Source organism: Hydra vulgaris, chromosome 12 (assembly GCF_038396675.1).
Source record: "Hydra vulgaris chromosome 12, alternate assembly HydraT2T_AEP".
In the NCBI taxonomy this organism is placed as follows: domain Eukaryota; kingdom Metazoa; phylum Cnidaria; class Hydrozoa; order Anthoathecata; family Hydridae; genus Hydra; species Hydra vulgaris.
Window position 1 is genome coordinate 17,280,793 of NC_088931.1, and position 6,000 is coordinate 17,286,792.

Genomic DNA, 6,000 nt, shown 5'->3' on the forward strand with positions numbered 1-6,000 from the left:
TTCGAAAGCAAAAAGCTAAAAACTATGATTACAAATGAATTCAATGGTAATTGTTCAAATCTTGTCAAATACTTAGGAAATAATGTTAAAGAGGAGGAGTTCAAAATAGAACTTTCTATTTTAAGATATATTTTAGAAGATAATTGTGCTATTATAGAGAATTAGGAATTCATTTTTAGAAAGGAATTTGGAAGAATTATGTCCAAATATATGTATCGCGTATATCAAATAATTTTAATAATACTCATTACCGTTGCTTATTGTGAACAATCATTTTCAAAACTAATTCAAACTAATTCAAAATTAATTACAAATTATCTGCGTTCCACAATGTTACAGGAAAGACTTCCAGGATTTACAATACTGTCAATAGAAAATGCAAACGTAAAAGAGCAAGGAAAATTGATAAATAATTTTTTTTTGTATAACTTTTTTTTTAGAAATAAAACCCAATAAAAATAAATTCAAGTAAATTGAAAAAATTTTTTTCAAGGGCCACAAAAAGTTACAGCACAGGGCCCCTGAAAGTTACAGGACGGCTCTGGTTTTGTGTCATGCAACAAGATAATTGAACTTTCACTAAAATTTATTTCATTTGTTATACTATTAGATCAAGAATTACTAAAGATTAAGAAAATAGATGACTATCATTATGGGATTCGAAATAACATTACGAAAATATTTTCTAATCAATATTAAAAATTCAAAAATAAAAAATTGAAAATGAATCAAAAACACTTAATTCAAGTGTCATTAAATGAAGATCAATCAAATATGCAAATATTTCATCAAAACGAAGATCAATCAAATCGCAAACGCAAAAAGTCACCAAAACGAAGATCAGTCAAATATGCAAATAAAAATTCAAATGGTTTAATAATTGGTAAATCAAGTCGTACATTGAATGATACACCAAAAGACTGATCAGATGAGGTTTTTGTTTATGTTTTTGTTTATCTCAGATGGTATACTAGCTAATACATCTCAGATGGTATACTAGCTACATACATACATTATCTCAGCATTTCACATTATCTCAGATCTCAGCATTTCACATTATCTCAGCATCTCAGCATATCACATTAGCTACATACATACATTATCTCAGATGGTATACTAGCTACATACATACAAGGAGTACGTCTAGTGAATCGCTTTGGGAGGCATCAGTTAAGTTGTAAAATGGTTCATGTTCAACAAATGGCCTAATATATCATCAAAATCAATACCTAGCCTCGAAAAAACACTAAAAAACAACCCACCCACAAATCACATCAAACTTTGGCACACTAAAATAATAAAACACAGCAACTTAAAGCGCACTTATCCTGTAATAAACCAGGTAGTATATTAGTTAATGAAACCTGGTTTAATGATAAATCTATTATGACGGGTGTAACTGCTACAAAAAAAAACAAAGCCTTGAAAAAATCCAAGTTTATCGCAACAATCGTTAGTCATTTAGCATTATGTGACAATGAAATAGAGCAGATATGGTGTAATTTGAACACTGGACCAGAACATTTTTTATTGGATATATTTACAGACCGCCAAGTAGTCCATATGAAGATGGTGGAACAAAACTGAAACAAAATTGTGAAATTAGTATGAAATTTATTGATAATTTAAATGAAAACTTTATTGAACATGTATTTTTGAATCTTTTAAATGTCCGACAATGAACCTACAAACACACTTGATTTACTAATAACAGATAACTTTAAAAGGATTAGAAAAGCGCACCGCTTGGATCAAATTCAACTATGACATTCAAGGTTTTGACAAAACCGCTACACAATTCAATAGTAAAGATATAAATTACCAAAGAGACTATGAAAAAAGAAATCTTTTTAATTTAATAAATTGGTATGAATTGTTCAAGGATTTAAACGTGGACTATTGCCACAATGCTTTCGTACAAAAATATATGTTGAGTGAACTGAATATTTTAAAGAAAAAAGCGAGATACAATCAAAAAGTTAAAAAAGACCCATGCTTAACAGTCAAAGTTAAAGCTTAAATACGTAACAAAAAAAATTTATGGCACCAAAATAAGAGCTGGTAAATTCAAATATCTGAATATATTAAACAAACACAAAACGGTAAAAAAGTTTGTCAAAAGCAAGTTAAAATAATTCACTACTAATTATGAGAAAAAGGCTTATAAATAATGCAAAGAAAATAATCCAAGATTATTCTACAAATATGATAAAAGACTCAAAAAAACATCGGTAAAATACAATCAATGAAAACCTACGCAAAACTCACATCTGACAGGCATGAGATTGTCAATATATTAAACAAAAATTTTCAATCAGTTTTTGTAAAAGAGCATGGTGAAATTCTAAAGTTTGACCCGCGCATTACAAAAAAAAAAAAAATAAACATGAAAGGAAAAAAAGCAAAGAGTTATAAAAGTGAATATGTTACACTGTGGCTTGAGATTTTTAGTGGTGTGTCTCAGGGCCCTGAACAGAGTAACATCAATGAGTTTGTAAAACGGACGGATATCTGGTTGACCAAGTTGAACGTTGAAAAGTGCAAAGTGATGCAGGTAAAAAAAATCCACAAATGAGTTAAAGTATGATCCTTAGAATTAGATACAACAGTAATAAATTAGATACAACAGTAAGTGAAAGAGATTTAGGCGTGATTATTTCATCCGACCTTAAATGGCATAATCAAGTGACTTCAGCGACAGGAAAAGCCCAAAGAACTTTGGGTCTAATTAAACGTACATTTACATACTTTGCAGAAACCGTGAAATCACTCTATATGACATTTGTGAGACCACTTCTTGAGTTCGCTATACCTGCATATAAGCCTTATCTAAAATCTACAATTGCATCATCCCTGACTCGCTCAGGCCCTGCTTCTTCGGTTCGTGCAACAAATGCAGGTTAGAAAGAGAATACGTACTATCATGTTTACCGAGATATAATTTCTTCACCAACCGAGTTTATCATAACTGGAATTCGTCACCAAATGAAAGCATAGAATCAAAATCGTGGTTTTTCTAAATACATTAACAATTATGTGGTTACATGATTGTTAATGTATTTAGAAAAAGGGATGCAAAATTTAAACGAAAAACTAAATTTAATAGTATCTTAAAGGTCTCATAAACCTTGTAAATTGACTGCAATACAAGTTTCAGTGATATAATACAATTCTATATTTTATAAAAATGCATTTTTTCTATTTACAGGACATTGTATCAAGGATATTTTACAAGAATTTCTAACGATTTCATATTGTTTTCTGGAAAGACTAGCTTTGACAAACATAGCTAGTGCATTTGATGTTGATAGTTGTGCTTTGTTTTCCTGTAAAGTGTTATGTTATGCTATCTAATACATCTTTTTTTTATTTTTATTTTAGGTGCCCCAAGAAGACCTAACAGCCTTGTCACAAAGCACCGGAGAAGAGCATTTAACCAGGAAGTTTACGTCTCCTTTATTAGGCATAATGTATGTTCAGAGCTTCGAATCCTGGATCCCTAACCACTACGCTATGACTGCTCAAATCATTGTTTCCCACTTTGGAGAGTCGATAGTTTCAATTAGAGTTTTTGAAGCAGTTCTTTTTTTATAATACCTGATTCCATCTGAGAAGCAAATATCAATGTTTCTGAATTTTTGGTGTTTATTTTTGATGCTTATCATCAGCGTCGTCAATGTATCGTCAGCGTATGTCGTCAACGTATGTTGTCAATGTATGTCTTCTGTTTTCCATCTTTTGCTTTTCTTGCTTGATTTTTTAAAGTTGTTTGTTGATCTAACCTTCTATGAAGAAGTATTCTACTCAAGATAACGCACATTGGGCCGTATATTAGACATATAGTGGACAAAATTGATTTTGATCTTTTTACTAAAACCCTTTAAATCCAAAACAATTATTTTGTCCCAAACAATTACTATGTATTAAGATATATTTACTTTTATTATAAATTTTAGTTAAATAGTTGCTAATACTAAATATTATTTAACAAACTTTATAAAACTTTAGAAACGTGAATCAATAATTTTTTAATTACAAACCCTTTAATTTCTTAAAACCGTGGAACTGAATTACAAACAACTCTATAAGGTAAAATAAACTTTGAAAAAAAGTTGATGGAATAAACTCAAAATAAAAATGCACACTTAAGAAAAAATGAAAACTTATCATTAGATTTAAAACTCTATAATTATCATCTCTCTATATAATAATTTTTTAAAATAATTTTTAATCTATTTGCCACACATTCTGGTTGAATAGTATGACAATGTTTTTATTTTTATAAAGTCCACTGAGTTTTAAAGATAGTATGCAAATAATAAACAAGCACTCTTCATTTGATAGACCTTGTTGACTGTTTTCATTTTGTCTTACTTGTTTGTCAACAATGCATCATGCACCACCATTAAAGTCAGCCTTGTATCTAAACATCATTTTCGTTAACCTCTTAAGTAATATGATTAACATAGAAGCTTGTACGTTTCACAGCATTTTAAAAGCGTGTTTTAAAAGATATTTTAGTAGTATGTATACTGAATATTCATCTACACGAACATTCTTAGGATATATGCGGCAGTCTTTTTCTTCAGCGCCATTTCTTAGAAGCTGGTTTGTTGATTTTGATATATCACCATCAATAATTAATGCTGAAACTTCATCAGGTGAATATTTCTAAACAGTTTCAATGAGGTTTTTTTTATCAAATTTGAGCAACTTTTTTGACAGTCTTGTAATTAAACTCACTTCTTAGTTTCAATTTTGTTGCAAAAAAAAAAGAGAAAGTTTGATATTGTTAAGTTTTCTTTTATTTTTGTTCAGTTACAAGCTTTTTCAAAAAAGTAGCATGGTTTCCCAACTTCATTAACTGATGATGTAACATTTAATGTACTGTAAATATATTGAAAATCTTGAGCTAGCCAGTTTTCATTATTTTTCTCAAAATGAGTATCATTATTTGCAGCTATCTACTATTTACAATATACTTTTATAAAGTGTTTGCACTCAGAAACCTTGAATTTAATATCTACAGAAACTAGAAGAGTTAATATCGGTGAAAAGAATGGAATATCATTTGGAATTTGTACAAAAAAATACAATAAAGTTCGATCTTGGGATTATTAGAATAGGTGGCGCAATTTGACATAAAATTTCATTTTCCTAGTCGTTAAAAACTTTCTGTGTAGCTGGTTATTGGAAACAATTTTTGTCACACGCTGCAGCATCATCCATGCACAAAATTCAAACTCTTACGCTATTCTCATCAATCTGAATTGTGAAAAAAAGTTATTAAATTGAATAACTAAACTCAAACAAAACTGTGTTTCTCTTATAAACGCACTTTTCCAGTCATTATTTATATGTAGTATTTCAGAAAACATCAATAAAAAAATTTTCTTTAAAAATTTACCAGGGTACAAAATGCTATTATGTTGCAAAACCACCAAATGTCTCTCTTATACGTAGCTAGCTTATCAATTGTCTCTTTTGTACGCAGCTAGCTTATCAATTGTCTCTTTTGTACGCAGCTAGCTCATCAATAGTAAAATGCATCTGAATAAACAAATGCACTTATCATAAAAACATATCTTAAATCAAGTTTGTCGTCAGTTAACTATTTATGTCAGTATTATATTTAAAATAATGTTATAATATACTAAAACATTCACTTGTTCTTGTATTTCCATTCTATATATTCATTTTCATAATCTTGGTCATTATTATCAACATTTTTACGATCATTGTCGTCATAGTTTTTTCTGTTACTCCTCTTTTTAGCTCTTCCTTTTCTATCGACTAATTGCTTTCATTTTTTATATCGATGTTTCTATCGGCGCAGTAAAATATTGGTGGAGATCAGGGTCTTTACAAAGTAACATCTCAGCCTGGTGCAGACCAGAACACCTATTTTCTTTCCTGTCTGTTTACCTCCATCGAAGTATTCATTCAAGAACATTTAGTATAAGAAAATTTAAATGTGCTTATTTTTAGTAGAGCCCAATC